The sequence below is a fragment of the Hemitrygon akajei genome, chromosome 9, assembly GCF_048418815.1.
Source record: "Hemitrygon akajei chromosome 9, sHemAka1.3, whole genome shotgun sequence".
Classification (NCBI taxonomy): Eukaryota; Metazoa; Chordata; class Chondrichthyes; order Myliobatiformes; family Dasyatidae; genus Hemitrygon; species Hemitrygon akajei.
Genome location: NC_133132.1, coordinates 64,128,945 through 64,148,981, shown reverse-complemented (window position 1 = coordinate 64,148,981; position 20,037 = coordinate 64,128,945). Strand labels below are relative to the sequence as shown.

The window sequence follows — 20,037 nt, the reverse complement described above, 5'->3', positions numbered from 1 at the left end:
AATCCTGCGGTATACCATTCCTGTCATCTTACCAACTACAAAAAGATCATTTATACTTTGCTTTCCTGTTAGCCAACCAATCTTCCACCGACACCATGAGCCTTCATTTTACTGCAATAACCTTTGTTACAGCATTTTATCAGTTGCATTCTGCAACTTGAAGAATAATACATCCAATGGTTCCCCTTTGTCTACCACAGGTGGTTGTCCTTTAAACATGATTTCCCTTTTGAAAAGGAAATCAAGTGCACCAATAAAGTGTATAAAATTAAATATTTTTCTGTCCTCCATCTTACACTTACATACACAGTCAATGTTTCTTCTTTATCCATCTTTTTTGTGAGGTAGCACAGTGGTGGAGCTGTTGGTGTAGAGTATGTACATTTTCCTGGTGACAGTGTATTCTGGGAAAGAATCATCCAAATGTGGCAAGAAAGAGGGGAAAGGGAGGCATTTATATCAAATATAAAAGAGTGTTACAGGTACTGGGGTAGGCAGTGGATACAGAAGAGACGAAACTGTGTGGACTAGGTTAAGGCCAGGGCACTGTGCACTAAACAAAACATTGAAAATGATAGGGAAACACCAGACAGGATTGTGTGAGGAATGTCAGGAAGAGGAGTCAGTAGAACATGTAATTCTGGGTTTCAGGAAGTATGGGATACAGAGAGAGATGATGAGAATTAATCTAAGGGAATTGGGGGTGCAGGATTTCGCATTAAAAGGGGTACTGAGCATGGGTGAGAGGACACAGGTCAGGGTACTTTTAGCTTTCTTAAGGGAGACAGGGTTTTTTTAAAAAGGATATGATGGATACTCAGGAATAGTGTACTAGGATGCCAAAGAAGGAAGGATAAAGTGTAGATTAGGGTATGTGTGTGTGTGTGAATGGGTGAAGGGATTTAGAATGTAAGTCTATCGTCTGATCCACACTCCGGAGCAGAAGGTGGCGGTAATGCCCCATTAAGCTGGGTGCCAACCACCGTAAAACAAGAAGAAGGAAGGAAGGACAGTGTAGGATTCCACTGTTTGCTCAAGGTGACTTCTACATCCCAATGACATGCTGGTGGTTAAGGTCAGTAAATTGTGCCTTGTGTGGGTGAATTGGATGTGTTGATGTTGTGTGAGAGAATAGATCACAGAGGAGATCAGTGAGGGATTAGTACTGATGGGCATGCTCAGAGACTAAATAGACAATGGGCTGATTAAACTCCTACGTTTTGCAAAAAATGAAAAACACATGCTGACTTTATTGGATTTCCATTATTTTTTTTCTAGGCACACCATCATAACATCATAGAGTGATATAATACGAAAACAGGTCCTTCAGCTCATCGAGGCTGTGTTGACCATCTGCCATTCAATTACACCAATTGTACATTTCTATCTATTTATTTATTTAGAGGTACAGTGCGGAATAGGCCCTTCTGGCCCTTCGAGCTGCACCACCCAGCAAATCTTCAATTTAACCCTAGCCTAAACCTACTGACATATTAAACTAACTGGCCCCTTATTGTCTGTATTTATCAAGTGTGTGTGTGTGTGTGTGTGTGTGTGTGTGTGTGTGTGTGTGTGTGTGTGTGTGTGTGTGTGTGTGTGTGTGTGTGTGTGTGTGTGTGTGTGTGTGTGTGTGTCTGTCTGTCTCCTGTCATATTGATTGGCTGCATGTGATTGATCCACCCCAGGAGCATATATGGTAATTTAACTTGAAAAAACACTGATAGTAACGAGGACAGCAATGTATTCTGTGTTGGCACTTTACCTATTGGCTCAGCTGAGTGTGAAAATATACCATTCGCACTCTGGACCCGTGACAGGTGGTAAGGACATCAATAAGATGGAGAATTCCACTTGGACTTTCCTTATTAACCTATCTATACTGGAAGCATGTCTGCACAAAAGATGATCCCATCTTTCTTCCCTATTTAAAAAAAAACAAAATAGACCAATTGCTTTATCATCTCATTATGGGAGTAAAGGCAGCACAATCACTAGTGCTCAAAGTCATTTTTAAAATTCATTGCTGGAGTATGGATAGATGATAGCAGAAAAGCCAGCATTTACTGTTTACCTAGTCCCCCTAAAACTCAGTGTGTGGCATTTCAGGAGACTGCTAACTGTGAACCAAGAGAGCAGGTCTGGAGTCAGTATAGACCAAGCTAGGCAAGGAAGGTACTACACTTTCTGTATCCCATAAATGAACCCAATGAAGTATCTCTGAGGGATATCAATGAACCAGGTGGGTTTGTGGAGCTTATCTACCCCCTGAGTGGCAGACATGTGGAGACTCCCTCACACTATAGTAAGTTTGGGCTTAGTCCCTTCTCTGAATTGGTAAATTTGGTTAATTGGTTTATTGTTGTCACAATGAGATACATTCCTCTTTTGGAAGAGGACAGCGAGGCTTTGAGAAGAAGTGCGGCGGCGGCCATTTTCAAATTGCTTCTCAGATCGGAGTTCTGAGAGGCGGGACTGCGCAGGCGCGTGAAGGAGGCCTGGGAAGGAGGGAAGATATAAAAAGGAGAGAAGGAGTGAGGTAGTTCTCTTTTGGAAGAGGACAGCGAGGCTTTGAGAAGAAGTGCGGCGGCGGCCATTTTCAAATTGCTTCTCAGATCGGAGTTCTGAGAGGCGGGACTGCGCAGGCGCGTGAAGGAGGCCTGGGAAGGAGGGAAGATATAAAAAGAACGCAGCCTTAAGCAGCGGGCAGCTTCGTTTGCGGGTAGAGGAGTGAGTCGGGAGCAGAGTGTAGGGCTTGGGCTCAGAGGGCTTAGGCGGAAGAGGGCACAGTAGGCTTATCTTTTAGTTCTTGTTATTTTCAGTTATTCGGGAAGTATGAGTGTGAGGGCAGCTTGTTGTTCTCGGTGTCGGATGTGGGAGATTCTGGAGTCTCCGAGCCTCCCGGACGTCCACATCTGCGCCAGGTGCGCCGAACTGCAGCTCCTGAGGGACCGAATGAGGGAACTGGAGCTGCAGCTCGATGACCTTCGCCTGGTCAGGGAGAGTGAGGAGGTGATAGAGAGGAGTTACAGGCAGGTGGTCACTCCGGGGCCACGGGAGGCAGATAGGTGGGTCACGATCAGGAAGGGGAAGGGGCAGGTACTAGAGAGTACCCCAGTGGCTGTACCCCTTGACAATAAGTACTCATGTTTGAGTACTGTTGGGGGGGACAGCCTACCTGGAGGAAGTGACAGTGGCCGGGCCTCCGGCACAGAGGACGACCCTGTAGCTCAGAAGGGTAGGGATAGAAGAAAGAGGACCATAGTAATAGGGGACTCGATAGTCAGGGGTTCAGACAGGCGGTTCTGTGGAGGTGATCGGGAGTCCCGGATGGTAGTTTGCCTCCCTGGTGCCAGGGTCCGGGACGTTTCTGATCGCGTCCAAGATATCCTGAAGTGGGAGGGTGAGGAGCCAGAGGTCGTGGTACATGTAGGTACCAATGACATAGGTAGGAAAGGGGAAGAGGTCCTGAAACGAGAGTATAGGGAGTTAGGAAGGCAGTTAAGAAGAAGGACCGCAAAGGTAGTAATCTCGGGATTACTGCCTGTACCACGCGACAGTGAGAGTAGGAATGGAATTAGGTGGAGGATGAATGCGTGGTTGAGGGATTGGAGCAGGGGGCAGGGATTCAAGTTTCTGGATCATTGGGACCTCTTCTGGGGCAGGCGTGACCTGTTCAAGAAGGACGGGTTACACTTGAATCCTGGGGGGACCAATATCCTAGCGGGGAGGTTTGCTAGGGCTACGGGGCAGACTTTAAACTAGTAAGATGGGGGGGCGGAAATCAATTTGAGGAAACTATGGGAGAGGAGGTTAGTTCACCAGTAGAGCAAGTAAGTAGACCGTGTGTGAGGGAGGACAGGCAGGTGATGGAGGAGGGATGCGCTCAGCCCGAAGTTGTAGGGGAGAAGAAAGAAAAGGATAATAAATTTGAATGCATTGCTAGGGATGAAAAGAGAGGAGGAGGTGGAGAGTATCTTAAATGTATCTATTTTAATGCTAGGAGCATTGTAAGAAAGGTGGATGAGCTTAAAGTGTGGATTGATACATGGAATTATGATGTTGTAGCTATTAGTGAAACATGGTTGCAGGAAGGGTGTGATTGGCAACTAAATATTCCTGGATTTAGTTGCTTCAGGTGTGATAGAGTAGGAGGGGCCAGAGGAGGAGGTGTTGCATTGCTTGTCCGAGAAAATCTTATGGCGGTGCTTTGGAAGGATAGATTACAGAGCTCCTCTAGGGAGGCTATTTGGGTGGAATTGAGGAATGGGAAAGGTGTAGTAACACTGATAGGAGTGTATTATAGGCCACCTAATGGGGAGCGTGAGTTGGAAGAGCAAATGTGTAAGGAGATAGCAGATATTTGTAGTAAACACAAGGTGGTGATTGTGGGAGATTTTAATTTTCCACACATAGATTGGGAAGCTCATTCTGTAAAAGGGCTGGATGGTTTAGAGTTTGTGAAATGTGTGCAGGATAGCTTTTTGCAACAATACATAGAAGTACCGACTAGAGATGGGGCAGTGTTGGATCTCCTGTTAGGGAATGCGATAGGTCAGCTGACAGATGTATGTGTTGGGGAGCACTTCGGGTCCAGTGATCACAATAGCATTAGCTTCAATATAATTATGGAGAAGGACAGGACTGGACCTAGAGTTGAGATTTTTGATTGGAGAAAGGCTAACTTTGAGGAGATGCGCAGGGATTTAGAGAGAGTGGAATGGGTCAAGTTGTTTTATGGGAAGGATGTAATAGAGAAATGGAGGTCATTTAAGGGTGAAATTATGAGGGTACAGAATCTTTATGTTCCTGTTCGGTTGAAAGGAAAGATTAAAGGTTTGAAAGCGCCATGGTTTTCAAGGGATATTAGAAACTTGGTTCGAAAAAAGAGGGATGTCTACAATAGATATAGGCAGCATGGAGTAAAGGAATTGCTCGAGGAATATAAAGAATGTAAAAGGAAACTTAAGAAAGAGATTAGAAAAGCTAAAAGAAGTTACGAGTTTGGTTTGGCAAATAAGGTGGAAGTAAATCCGAAAGGCTTCTACAGTTATATTAAAAGCAAGAGGATAGTGAGGGATAAAATTGGTCCCTTAGAAAATCAGGGTGGTCAGCTATGTGTGGAGCCGAGGGAGATGGGAGAGATTTTGAACGATTTCTTCTCTTCGGTATTCACTAAGGAGAAGGATATCGAATGGTGTAAGGTGTGGGAAACAAGTAAGGAAGTTATGGAACCTATGACAATTAAAGAGGTGGAAGTACTGGCGCTTTTAAGAAATTTAAAAGTGGATAAATCTCCGGGTCCTGACCGGATATTCCCCAGGACCTTGAGGGAAGTTTGTGTAGAGATAGCAGGAGCTCTGACGGAGATCTTTCAGATGTCATTAGAAACAGGGATTGTGCCGGAGGATTGGCGTATTGCTCATGTGGTTCCATTGTTTAAAAAGGGTTCTAGAAGTAAGCCTGGCAATTATAGACCTGTCAGTTTGACATCGGTGGTGGGTAAATTGATGGAAAGTATTCTTAGAGATAGTATTTATAATTATCTGGATAGACAGGATCTGATTAGGAGTAGCCAGCATGGATTTGTGCGTGGAAGGTCATGTTTGACAAACCTTATTGAATTTTTTGAAGTAGTTACGAGGAATGTTGACGAGGGTAAGGCAGTGGATGTAGTCTATATGGACTTCAGCAAGGCCTTTGACAAAGTTCCACATGGAAGGTTAGTTAAGAAGGTTCAGTCGTTAGGTATTAGTGCTGGAGTAATAAAATGGATTCAACAGTGGCTAGATGGGAGATGCCAGAGAGTAGTGGTGGATAATTGTTTATCGGGATGGAGGCCGGTGACTAGCGGGGTGCCTCAGGGATCTGTTTTGGGCCCAATGTTGTTTGTAATATACATAAATGATCTGGATGATGGGGTGGTAAATTGGATTAGTAAGTATGCTGATGATACTAAGGTAGGAGGTGTTGTGGATAATGAGGTGGGTTTTCAAAGCTTGCAGGGAGATTTATGCCGGTTAGAAGAATGGGCTGAACGTTGGCAGATGGAGTTTAATGCTGAGAAGTGTGAGGTTCTACATTTTGGCAGGAATAATCCAAATAGAACATACAGGGTAAATGGTAGGGCATTGAGGAATGCAGTGGAACAGAGAGATCTAGGAATAACAGTGCATAGTTCCCTGAAGGTGGAGTCTCATGTAGATAGGGTGGTGAAGAAGGCTTTTGGAACGCTGGCCTTTATAAATCAGAGCATTGAGTACAGAAGTTGGGATGTAATGTTAAAATTGTACAAGGCATTGGTAAGGCCAAATTTGGAATATTGTGTACAGTTCTGGTCACCGAATTATAGGAAAGATATCAATAAATTAGAGAGAGTGCAGAGACGATTTACTAGGATGTTACCAGGGTTTCAGCACTTAAGTTACAGAGAAAGGTTGAACAAGTTAGGTCTCTATTCATTGGAGCGTAGAAGGTTGAGGGGGGATTTGATCGAGGTATTTAAAATGTTGAGAGGGATAGATAGAGTTGACGTGAATAGGCTGTTTCCATTGAGAGTAGGGGAGATTCAAACGAGAGGACATGATTTGAGAGTTAGGGGGCAAAAGTTTAAGGGAAACACGAGGGGGTATTTCTTTACTCAGAGAGTGATAGCTGTGTGGAATGAGCTTACTGTAGAAGTAGTAGAGGCCAGATCAGTTGTGTCATTTAAGGTAAAATTGGATAGGTATATGGATAGGAAAGGAGTGGAGGGTTATGGGCTGAGTGCGGGTAGGTGGGACTAGGTGAGATTAAGAGTTCGGCACGGACTAGGAGGGCCGGAATGGCCTGTTTCCGTGCTGTGATTGTTATATGGTTATATGGTTATAAGTATTGAGCTGCATGCAGTCTAGAGAGATCATTACATTACATGAGTACATTGAGGTAGTACAAGGGGGAAATCAATAATAGAATGCAGAATATAGATGTTAAAATTGCAGAGAAAGTGCAGTGCAGACAGACAGTAAGGTAGACAAGGTAAGGCCATGACAAGCTAGATTTTGTAGTCAAGAATTCATCTCATATAAGGGGTTTTTCAGTAGTTTTATACAAGTGAATAGAAACTGCCCTGGAGCCTAGTAGAATGTACTTTCAGAGTTGTATATCTTCTGCTTGATGAGAGGGGTAAGAAGAGGTTCTTTGATTTTGTTAGCTGCTCTACTGAGGCTGAGAAATGTAGATTGAGTGCATGAAGAGAATGCTGCTTCTTTTCATTATATTTCTCTCTACACATTGGTAGACCCATTTATCCATTTTCAGAATCAGAATCAGGTTTATTTGTGTGAAATTTGTTAACACAGCGGCAGCAGTTCAATGCAGTACATAATATAGTAGACAAATAAATAAATAAATATAGTATATGTACATTGAATAGATTAAAAATTGTGCAAAAACAGAAATAATATATATTTAAAAAGTGAGGTGGTGTTCATGGGTTCAATGTCCATTTAGGAATCAGATGGCAGAGGGGAAGAAGCTGTTTCTGAATTGCTGAGTGTGTGCCTTCAGGCTTCTGTACCTTCTACCTGATGACAACAATGAGAAAAGGACACGTCCTGACTGCTGGAGGTCCTTAATAATGGACGCTGCATTTCTGAGACACCGCTCCTTAAAGATGTCCTGGGTACTTTGTAGGCTAGTACCCAAGATGGAGCCAACTAAATTTACAACCCTCTGCAGCTTCTTTCGGTCCTGTGCAGTAGCCGCCTACCCATACCAGACACTGATGCAGCCTGTCAGAATGCTCTCCATGGTACATCTATAGAAGTTTTCAGTGATTTTGTTGACATACCAAATATCTTCAATCTCCTAGTGAAGTATAGTTGCATTTTGAACTTGTATTGTCTTAAAGTCAATTGACTCATCTCGCTTCAAAAATATGACTGTTCATTTGCTATACAAATTTTAAATCTATTCAATGTACATACACTATATTTATTTATTTATTTTTCTTGCTTCTTCTCCTTATTCTGCACTGAGATGTCATACATTCTCAAGTTGTTAATCCATGACACTTAATGCTTGTGACATTGCTTTCACTAGAAAATTTGTATTTAAGCTTGAATTATAAGGAGGGAGTGGATACCCTGGGACTTATTTCCCTGAAACAAAGGAGGCTGAGGGGCAACCTTACAGAGTTATATAAAATCATGAAAGGCATAGATGAGTTGGATGGTCATAATCTTTTTCCCAGGCTAAGGAGATCCACAACTAGAGGACAGATGTTCAAGGCCAGAGGGAAAAGATTTAAAAGGGACTTGAGGGCTAATTTTTCCACACACAGGGTGGTAGGAATGTGGTGCAAAGTGTCGGATGGAAAATGGAGCCATAGAAGCAGGTATAATTGCAATGTAAGACATTTGTATAGTTATGTGGACAGGGAAGACTTTGAGGGATATGGGCTAAACACAGGCAAATAGGACATTTTGGTCAGCACGGACAAGTTAGGCTGATGGGCTATTTCTGTGCTATTTGTGCAAAATCTCTTGTTTGTCATCTGGATGTAGGTAATGAAAGAAATCACATGGGCAGAGACGCAGTTCTGTTGCCCCGATTAAGTTTGTTCACTAGTAATTCAAGAAAAGTATTTGGATATAATTTTGAGGTCACAAGTCCTGTAATATGATGATGTACCAGGACTGAACCCCCTGCAGGACTACAGAGTTAAACCCTCTTTTTTGTAGTTGGTTGTCATTTATCTTAACCACAAATTCCCAATTTCAAAAAATGATAAAAAGTTAATTTTAGTTATATAGGTTTTTAATGTCCTTTTGTTCTGTTTGCAGAGGTAATTATATCTGTAAGCACTAGTAAGTTCAGCAAGTTCAGATGTCAAATTGCATTTGATTAAGTGGTGTTCAGTTTGATAGATTGCCACTGTAAATGTATTTATTTAATATTAAGGTTATTTGAGTCCTATTAACCATTAAGCTGTTGCATCGAGCTGAAAATTGCTCAGGTATGTCTACTGGATTTCTCAGCCCTGTGGCTGAGTGTTAGTGGGATTTGCAAGTCTTGGGAAGGGGTCATCAGTAGACTAATTTTTAATGGTGTTGGTTAGTGTTCGTAGAATATTTGCTATGGGAAGGTGATGATGACCTGGTTATGAACATGTATTTGAATAGGAATTAGTAGCATGAGTAGGCCACTTAATCCCTTGTCTGCTCCATCATTCAAAAAAATGATTGTATTTTAACTTGTCAGTTCCCAGCTTCTCCCAGTAATTTTTCAACCCGTTACTTGTCAAAAGTTCATTACTCTGCCTTATAAACAGTCAAAGAATCTTCTTTGAGGAACCCTAAATTGATGACCCCTTTTAAATAGTGGCACCCTAGTTCTAGATTCTCCCACAGGAGAAAGCATCCTTTCCCAAATCCTCCCTGTCAAGATCCTTTAGGATCCTGTCTTTCAGTCAAGTTCTGAACTCCATTGGAGACAAGCCGATCCAAGCCTATCCAACCTCTACTCATAAGATAGCCTGTTCATTTCAGCTTCAATCATATTTCATATCATTAATCTCCATGCTCACTTTTTTAAATATAAGAACTTGTGCTGCTTTTTATGTTTCTGGCTAACTGTAAGTTTCTTTTCCTTCATCATTTGTTCATCATTCTGTTCAATGTGATGTTTCTCTGTGATGGTGACAGGTACAGGATTCTGTAATAAGGTCAGCCTGGCACATGAAGTGATTGCGTTTCTTGCAGCGGCAGGAAGTGCTGTTAAAATAATCTTGATGAGTTAGCTTGATGTATTCTATGGTTAGGTAAAGTAGGGAAGTGCTGGGATGACAGTGAGCATCAAGCAAAACTCTGCTAAGCGCATGATGTTGACCTCCCTGAGTGGTCCATTTTCCCATCTCACTTCTGAGGGAAATTGTTAGCTACAGCCGCCTTAAAATTTGGCACTTGCTTTGGCTTAACGATAAATTCTGCTTCTCAAGCTTCAACAGTTCAGCTGAGAATCCTCATCAAAATCATGCATGGAATAATATCTTCCTAACCTGCAAGGATTAATCTGTCTTTTGTATAGTTTTTACTCAAAATTTCTACCTTTCCATTAGCATGAATTCAAAAAAAAAACTGAAAGAAAAAGGCTTGTATTCATAGTGCATCTTTCACATCCCTGTCACAATGTTCCAGAACACCTCTAGTCAATGAAGTACTGGAGAGCAGTTGAATTTGCAAAGTATGAAACGTGGAGATGTGCTTGTCATTAAGTGGATGTTGGAGAGGTGTTCTGACAGTGGAGAGGTGGGTAAAGATATTTCTATCACTGAGTGTAACAACTTTCGAGTGAGTTGAAACTGTGGATATATTTGCAGCTTGGTTCCCACAGCTAAGCGGGAGCATTGTTGCATCGCAGATCACAGCATTCAGCAGCTGTTGTGTAAGCAATGTATTAGAGCTTTGTGTGAAGGACTAAAGGGACTATCCTAAAGCCACATGAGGAAGAGTAGGTGCTGCAAACGAACTATCAGACGCAGCTGAGTGTAATTTCAGCGTTAGTTATGCTGGCATGGATTTCTCATCCTTTCTCGATGAATGATGTTGATAATATCAAGCAGAGTCTATAGAGCAGAATGGTTAAGCAAAAACATTTGTGTGTTCTGCAGGGAGAAAGCTAGGAACTGCATTCTTGTTTGTAAATCCTGGCTGCAGGAGTCCCTCATCCAGTGAAGTTGTGAGAATTTTTGTTTGGTGCCACAGGCTTGTGCAAATGGCTAGAACAACAAAGAGCCTCACTTTAGTAATCTGGGAAGGGTAAATATTTAACACAATCATCTGACAATGGCATTTGGTACAGGAAATGAAATGTTTGGCGGGATCATTCTCTCTTCCCGCTTCCCCCTCCCCCTCCCTAAAAAGCACCCCACCTTTTATCTTAGAGTCACACACCTGACGGTAGCAATCAGATATTTCAGTCGTGACCTTTTCAATTGCTGGCTTGAATTTCTCTCTTTTTAAAAGCTTTGAGTAGCTGTGAATTGTTAGGTATTTTATTGGGTTAAGGCTTACAATATTTTTGTTTTGCAACTGAAAGCACTGCCAAGCACAAATTCTCAAATAAAGGGAGAGTGGGAGCCACAGGGACTCTTGTATACCCTTGCTCTGAATAATGGTATTAAAATTTTCAGAACCCTGGTGATAGCTTATTTTCCAGCTTGTTTCACTGAAGGTGTGGAGATGATCACTCAGCTTTTTATTTGGATGTGAAACCTTGTCTGTGTAAAGTACACGAAATACAGGAGGAACTCAGCAAGTCAGGCAGCATTTATGAAGTGGAATAGACAGTTGATGTTTTAAGCTGAAACCCTTCATCAAAGTTCAAAGTAAATTTTATTATCAGTGTGTGTATATATATATGTGTGTGTGTGTGTGTGTGTGTGTGTGTGTGTGTGTGTGTGTGTGTGTGTGTGTGTGTGTGTGTGTGTGTGTGTGTGTGTGTGTGACTATATATAACCCTGAGATTCAAGTTTTGTAAGCATGCTCACCAAATCTATAGAATAATAACTACTGTATAATGCAATCAATGAAAGACCACCCATCTTGGGTCTTCAACCAGAGTGTAGAAGACAACAAACTACAAATACAAAGTGAAGAAACAATAATAATAGAATAGTAGTCAGCTCTATCTTGGGCACTAGCCTACAAAGTACCCAGGACATCATTAGGGAGCGGTGTCTCAGAAAGGCAGCGTCCATTATTAAGGACCCCCAGCACCCAGGGCATGCCCTTTTCTCACTGATACCATCAGGTCGGAAGTACAGAAGCCTGAAGGCACACACTCAGTGATTCAGGAACAGCTTCTTCCCCTCTGCCATCTGATTCCTAAATGGACATTGAACCCTTGAACACTACCTCACTCTTATTAATAACAGTATTTCAGTTTTTGCACATTTTTAATCTATTCAAAGTATGTATACTGTAATTAATTTATTATTTGTTTTCTCTTCTATATTATGTACTACATTGAACTGCTGCTGCTAAGTTAACAGATTTCACGTCACATGCCAGTGATAATAAACCTGATTCTGATTCTAAGCAATAAATATTGAAAATATGAGATGAAGAGTCCTTGAAAGTTTAGCCCATTGTTTGTGGGAGCATTTCAATAATGGGGCAAGTCAAGTTATCCTCTTTAGTTCAAGAAACTGATGGTTGAGGGGTAGTAACTGTTCCTGAACTTGGTGGTGTGAATCCAGAGGCTCTTGTACCTTCTTCCTTGTTGGCAGCAGTGAGAAGAGAGCATGCCTTGGTTGGTGAGAGACCCAGATGATGGATGCTGCTTTCCTGTGATAACATTTCATGTAGATGTGCTCAGTGGTTGGGTGGACTTTACCCATGAGGGACTGGGCTGTATCCACCAACTTTTTGTAAAATTTTCCATTCAAAGGCATTGGTGTTTCTATACCAGGTTGCAGTCAGTCAATATACTCTCCACTACACATCTAAAGAAGTTTGTTGAAGTTTTAAATGTCATGCCAAATCTCTGCAAATTCCTAAGGAAGTAGAGGTGCTGCAGTCCAACGTAATAACACTTAAAACTTTAAAGTTGCTAACTAACTCCACTTCTGATCCTCCGATGAGGACTGGCTCATGGATCTCTGTTTCTTCCTCCTGAAGTCTATAACTGACACTGAGTGAGAGGTTGTTGTTATATCGCCACTAGCCAGATTTTCAATCTGCCTCCTATATACTGATAGGAGCTATGTGGTCCTATACGTCAGATCCATGTGTGCAATCGCCGTTTCTTTGACTTTATCACATCCTGCAAGGATCGCAAGATCTTCCACCTGCAGACCCCAGAGCCTGCTGGCTCCACCACTAGCAGGCATGGACTTCGTATCGCAGCCCCGGGCCCGGCCATCGATCTCAGCTACCCCAGCTACCCAGGGCATATTCACAACCCGGACTCCAGCGCCATTAACACGGGTTCCAACGGCCATGGATTGGCCCCAGCTGTCGATCTCGGTTACCCCAGCTACCCAGGGCATATTCACAACCCGGACTCCAGCACCATCAACGCGTGTTCCAACGACCATGGACAGCTTCAAAGCGATTGCGCAACCACCAACTGCGACTCCAGCCTTGAACTCTAGGCCGGGTCTTCACATGCTGTGATTATGACTCCCGTCTCCCCTTCCCCCACCACCATTCTGCCATTCCCTCCCTCAGATCCCGTCGTCAGCTCCTGGGCCCTCAGAGGCTCCATTTTCCTCTCACCCCAACCCTTCCCTCTCCACCGACACTACCCAGCCTCCCTCCCCCCTCTGATCCCATCTCTCATCCGCGCTGGGTCTTTATCATTCCCTCCTACCTTCAATTCTCTGAGGCAGAGCGCTCTGTCCTCACTAAGGGCCTCAGCTTTGTCCCCCTTTGCCCACACCTCAGTGAGTTCCGTGTACGCAATGACGCTGAACTCTTCTTCCGCCGGTTCCGTCTCCGAGCTTACTTCTTTGACAAGGACTCTCCTACCCCCACCAATGACCCCTTCTCCCGTCTTCAACCCTCCTCCTCTTCATGGACACCCTGATCTGGTCTTCTGCCTGCTCTGGATCTCTTTATTGCTAATTGCTGACGGGACATCAACCGTCTTGAGTTCACCACACCTTGTTCCAATTCCAACCTAACTCCTTCCAACGCTCTGCTCTCTGCTCCCTCTGCACCAATCCCAACCTCACTATAAAACCCGCTGATAAGGGGGGAGCTGTTGTTGTCTAGCGTACTGAACTCTACTTGGCCGAGGCACGGTGATAACTCTCTGATACCTCCTCTTATTTACCCCTTGATCATGACTCCACTAAGGAGCACTAGGCCACTGTTTCCTATACCATCACCAACCTTATCAGCTCTGGGGATCTCCCATCCACTGCCACCAACTTCATAGTTCCCACACCCCACACTTCCCGTTTCTACCTCCTACCCAAGATCCACAAACCTTCCTGTCCAGGTAGACCTATTGTCTCAGCTTGCTCCTGCCCCACCAAACTCATTTCTGCATACTTTGACACTGTTTTATCCCCCCTTTTTCAATCCGTTCCCACCTATGTTCATGACACTTCTCACGCTTTGAATTTTTTCAATGATTTTAAGTTCCCTGACCCCCACCGCTTTATTTTCACCATGGACGTCCAGTCCCTATATACCTCCATCCCCCACCAGGAAGGTCTCAATGCTCTCCACTTCTTTTTGGATTCCAGACCTAACCAATTCCCCTCTACCACCACTCTCCTCCACCTAGCGGAATTAGTTCTTACTCTCAATAATTTCTCCTTTGGCTCCTCCCACTTCCTCCAAACCAAAGGTGTAGCCATGGGCACCCGCATGAGTCCCAGTTATGCCTGTCTTTTTGTTGGCTTTGTGGAACAGTCCATGTTCCAAGCCTATACAGGTATCTGTCCCCCTCTTTTCCTTCGCTACATCGACAACTGCATTGGCGCTGCCTCCCGCACACATGCTGAGCTCGTTGACTTCATTAACTTTGCCTTCAAATTTACCTGGTCCATTCCTGACACTTCCCTCCCCTTTCTTGATGTTTCTGTCTCCATCTCTGGAGACATCTACTGATATCTGCTATAAACCTGTAGACTCTCACAGCTACCTGGACTATTTCCTCTTCCCACCCTGTCTCTTGCAAAAATGCTATCCCCTTCTCGCAATTCCTCTGTCTCCACCGCATCTGCTCACAGGATGAGGCTTTTCATTCCAGGACGAAGGAGATGTCTTCCTTTTTTGAACAAAGGGGCTTCCCTTCTTCCACCATCAACTCTGCTCTCAAATGGATCTCTCCCATTTCCCACACATCTGCCCTCACCCTATCCGCCCACCACCCCACTCAGGATAGGGTTCCCCTTGTCCTCACCTACCACCCCACCAGCCTTCGGGTTCAACGTATAATTCTCCGTAACTTCCGCCACCTCCGACAGGATCCCACTACCAAGCACATCTTTCCCTCCCCCCCTCTTTCTGCTTTCTGCAGGGATCGCTCCCTACGCGACTCCCTTGTCCATTCATCCCCCCCATCCCTTCCCACTGATCTCCCTCCTGTCACTTATCCTCGCAAGCAGAACAAGTGCTACACCTGCCCTTACACTTCCTCCCTCACCACCATTCAGGGCCTGTGAGTCGGCTGGTGTGGTATACTGCGTCTGGTGCTCCCGGTGTGGCCTTTTATGTATTGGTGAGACCCGACGCAAACTGGGAGACCGTTTCGCTGAACACCTACGCTCTGTCTGCCAGAGCAAGCAGGATCTCCCAGTGGCCACACATTTTAATTCCACATCCCATTCCCATTCTAATATGTCTATCCATGGCCTCTTCTACTGTCAAGATGAAACCACACTCAGGTTGGAGAAACAACACCTTATATACCGGCTGGGTAGCCTCCAACCTGATGGCATGAACATTGACTTCTCTAACTTCTGTTAATGCCCCTCCTCCCCTTCTTACCCAATCCCTGATATATTTAGCTTTTTCCCCCTTCCTTTTCTCTCTTTCTGTCCATCACTCTGCCTGTTCTTCATCTCCCTCTGGTGCTCCCCTCCCCTTTTCTTTCTCCCTAGGCCTCCCGTCCCATGATCCTCTCCCTTCTCCAGCTCTGTATCACTTTCGCCAATCACCTTTCCGGCTCTCAGCTTCATTCCACCCCCTCCGGTCTTCTCCTGTCATTTCACATTTCCCCCTCCCCCCCACTACTTTCAAATCTCTTACTATCTTTCCTTTTGGTTAGTCCTGACGAAGAGTCTCGGCCCGAAACGTCGACAGTGCTTCTCCCTATAGATGCTGCCTGGCCTGCTGTGTTCCACCAGCATTTTGTGTGTGTTGCTGATTCATCACCACCTTTAATTCAGACTATATCAGTGGAGTCATCAGCAAGCTTGAATATGGCATTGGAACTGTGCTTGGCCACGCAGTCATAAGTGTTAAGCAAGTAGAGCAGTGGGCTAAGCTCACAGTCTTGTGGTGCATCTGTGCTGACGGAGATCATGGAGGAGATGTTTTTGTCAATCGGAACTGACTGGGGTCTGCAAGTGAGGAAATCCAGGATCCTATTACACAAGGAGGTAGTGAAGCCAAGGTCTTGGAGCTCATTGATTAGTTTTGAGTGGATGATGGTATTGAATGCTGAGCTGTAGTTGATAATGAGCATCCTCTTGTATGCATTTTTGCTGTTCATATGTTCCAGGGTTGAGGTAAAGAGCCAATGAGATGGCATCTGCTGTGAACCTGTTGTTCTGTTGGGCAAATTGGAGTGGATCTAAGTTGCTTCTCAAGCAGGAGTTGTTTTATGACCAACCTCTTAAAACACTTCATCACTGCTTCTTAAACCACTAATCACTGTAGATGTAAGTGCTACTGGGCAATAGTCACTGAGGCAGGTCACTACGTTCTTTCCAAGGCACTGAAGCCGGAGGGTGCTCCAGGCTGCTGAAGCAAGAGTTTAAAGATCTCGGTACACACAATAGCCAGTTGAGTGCACAGGCATTTAGCGCTTGACCAAGTACACCATCTGGGCCAGATGGTTTTTGGGGGTTCACTCTCCTGAAGACTGCTGGAAAGTTGGCTTCAGGGACTGAAATCATAAGATCATCGATGGATGTGGGAGTTTGTGATGGCTGCTCCATGTTCTGATAGTCAAAGTGAGCACAGAAGCCATTGAACTCAGCTGGAAGCAAAGCCCTGTTGGCAATTATGTGGCTTGGTTTAACTTTGTAATGGGTGATAGTATTCAAACCCTGCCTCAACTGTCAAGCATCCTTCATTGATACAAGTTTGGTCCAGAATTGCCACTTCACCTGTGAGATGGCTGTCCGAAGATTGTACTTGGACCTCTTATAACTTTTTTGGTCACCAGACCTGAATGCCACTGATCTGGCTCTCAGCAGATGTTGGATCTCGTGGTGCGTCCAGGGCTTCTGATTGGGGAAGACTCTGAATGATTTTATGGGGATTGGAAAAGAGAGGGAGAAGCCAGGTGGAAAAGTGAGGGGAAGGCAGGGAATACAAGCTGGCAAGTGATAGGTGAATCCAGGTTGCTGGGGAAGGAGGGTGTGGGTCGGTGGAGGAGGAGGAGGAGGAGGGATGAACTAAGAAGCTGGGTGGTGATAAAAGGTAAAGGATTGAAGAAGGAATTTGATAGGAAAGGACAGTGGACTCTGTGAGAAAGAGAAGGAGGAGGGGCACCAGAGTGAGGTGATTGTTAGAAGGAGGTGAGTGGGAATAAGAATGTCTGTGTTTCTTTTTTTTTTGAAGAGGTTATGAGCGTTTCCTTCATTATTATTTTATTGAAATATTACTTGCTCTCACACGTACAGTTGGTACGTGGGAATGGTAAATCTATTTCTAATTTATTTAGAAGTCTTGGAAGCATTTTCCTTTAACTCACCAGAGGACTGATAATTCCCGGTACAGGCATGTAAATAGAAGTAGATGGGATGGGAGCCCTGGCAGAGAGCCAGTCATCATCCTGTGAGCTGGGAGCTTCTCTACAGTATCTTATGGATGAGGCTTGGCCGATGTGCTGCAGCTCCAAGCTGCATTAAAGAGCAGACCATTTCTCTTTATTTGAGCATGCTTGTGTGCAGAGTTCAGAGCCATGAAAAGGGTTCTGCCAAGATTTGAACTGGGAGAGTGATACCCTAGGAAACTCATTAGGGTTTAAGTCATGGTCGCACAGCCCCAAGATACAACAGTAAGTGGAGCAGATGTATAACATAACATGAATAATGGTGAAACTACTTTTGGACAATGTTGAGTTTTGCCTTGTTTCTTATATAAAAATTGATCATTTCAAAAATCTGTGTATATTATGATTAACTATCAAATGACTTATGAGCATATCATGATGGTTTGTATTTTTTTCTTTGATATTATCTTAAAAAAAAATTTTCAAAGCTTTGAAATAATTCCAAAGCTATGAGGACTTCTATGGAAGACCAGTGCACAGTTTCTAAAAGAAGCAGCACGTGTTTTCTGTTGAAAAGTTTCATTGATTTCCTTGTTAAGAAAAGATTTATTTCTGAATCTTTAGAAGGAAGCTGAGTGTATGATTTTTAAATTTGACTTTTTATTTCATTCTCCACAAAATCATTGCCTTTCTCTCTGAGGACATACGAGAAAAGGTTTCCTTTTTAGCTCAGGCTTCCTTTCCACTACTGCCGAACTGCAGCCACATTTTAGCCATTATATGCATTGCATTGATTTGTAGTCTGCACACTGCCAACATGTGCTGCACCATATACAGTCGTTGCTAAAGGCAGACATTTGTTCTTGCAGTGAATATTTGCTAAGAAAATGTTATGGCTCATATCTACAATTCTGCAATGGAAGAAGCAGCTCACATTCTTGACTCCGTAACAGCAAATTCAATATGTTCCTTTATTAGTAAGTGTACCATGCAAAGAAAAATCATTTCTATATATTTATTGAAACATTTTAAAGTATTATCTCTTGTCATTCTTATTTTGTGTGTGATTGCTCAGTTATATTGTGTAATATGACATGGCTGAGGGGTGAATAGAAGTTAGTTATCCAGTCATAAAGGGAAGAAGAAAGGGATGTGCCCACTACACAGGCTACGATGAAATCAGGTAGGGATGCTTTTCTGTTACAGGAGACACAGACGTAGTGGTTTAAATCTCATTACGCTTCCCTCCATGACTGATTAACTTCATTTCAATGGTCATTTAGCCACTTAAACATTTGAAATTCTCCTGAATTTCTCTTTCATCTGGGAGTTCTAGACTACTGGTTGATGGAAGAATGTAAATGCATTTTATGATTTGGGATCAGAATGTGTGTTATAGGAATTGATATAAATAAGATTCCCAAAACACATTCACATTTCCACCTCCCTCTTATCTAAGTGTCATTTCTATCTGGTACGTCCTGGTGCAGAGGCTGTTGTACATAGACAATGATTGTTTTTCAAATCACTAACAAGACAAAAGCTGCGGGTGCTGGAAATCCTGCTGAAGGGTCTCAGCCCAGAATGTCAACTGTACTTTTTTCCATCGATGCCGCCTGGCCTGCTGAATTCCTCCAGTGTGTGTGGGTGTGTTGCTTGGATTGTTCTTGTTTGCGTCAACAGAAAACCTCCAAGTATAGAAGGGAAAGGAGGGAGTGTGGAGGTTTCACGATATAACTGTAGATGATGGCTGTTCCAAAAGAGAGAGAAGGTCTGAGAGGTGAAAATGATGTTGTAGGATGGTTATGGCCTGCCACTGGGCAATATGCAAGTAGCTTGTATTGCTGGGTTTAAGACTTGAGGACGTTGGAGGGTCAAAGTCACATAGCACAGAATAAGGTACACAGCACATAACCCAGCTTTTCCATGCCAGCTCTGTGGTGCTGCACTTTTAAAATGTAATTTATTGTTGAACCATCAAATGCTTTGCCACAGGGAATTGTTCAAGAAGTTTATTGCATCTTTTAAAAGCAGAGTGATAAACGGGTAAAGTATGGAAAGATACTTCCTGAGCTCAATCAATGTTTGAATTGCTAAAGCAAAAGCATAGAATTAACACGTACTGCATGGCGACTGTTCAGCCCAACATGACTGTGCTAGCTCTTTGAAAGAGCCATCTTTCCCTTAGCTCTACATTCACCCTCATCTCCCCACAACATCTTCATTAATTGCATTTTAAATCAGCTTCTGTTTACCTTTCAGGCATTTGGGATCACAGTAGTTCAGCGTTTAAGCAAGCTCCCTGTGTTATTTCTGATCCCATGATCCAGTTGCCTTGGATTATGTGAGAATAGGAAACGTAACAAACCTGGCAAGTTACTTGAGGGCATTTGAGAAATCCTTGGCCAAGAATGACACAAGTTGTGTTAGTGAGTGGGAAAATTTGAAATAAAAGTCAGCTACCTGGACACCTACTGACCCACCATTCATCTCTTGACTCAATGAGCCATCATTGCTTCCCTTTCCTGCTCAGGGAAATTTGCAGATCATGTCTTGATGATGCTGTCAGGAGCTAGAGTTTATAGATTTTCTGCC

The 20,037-nt window shown here is 43.6% G+C and overlaps 1 protein-coding gene across 12 annotated transcripts in view; it reads left to right on the top strand.

The window, feature by feature from the left end:
* Nucleotides 1-20,037, top strand: part of disp1 (dispatched homolog 1 (Drosophila)) — a 513,892-nt gene that overhangs the window by 235,897 nt on the left and 257,958 nt on the right. Inside the window, exon 1 of one of the 12 annotated variants that reach the window (XM_073056155.1) lies at nucleotides 17,584-17,727. The exons of 10 other annotated variants lie outside the window; for them this stretch is intronic. The gene's annotated coding sequence lies outside the window, so the exon portion shown is untranslated. Of the gene's footprint in view, nucleotides 1-17,583; nucleotides 17,728-20,037 lie in introns of those variants that run through there. One more of the 12 variants, XM_073056153.1, reaches the window with a different exon arrangement.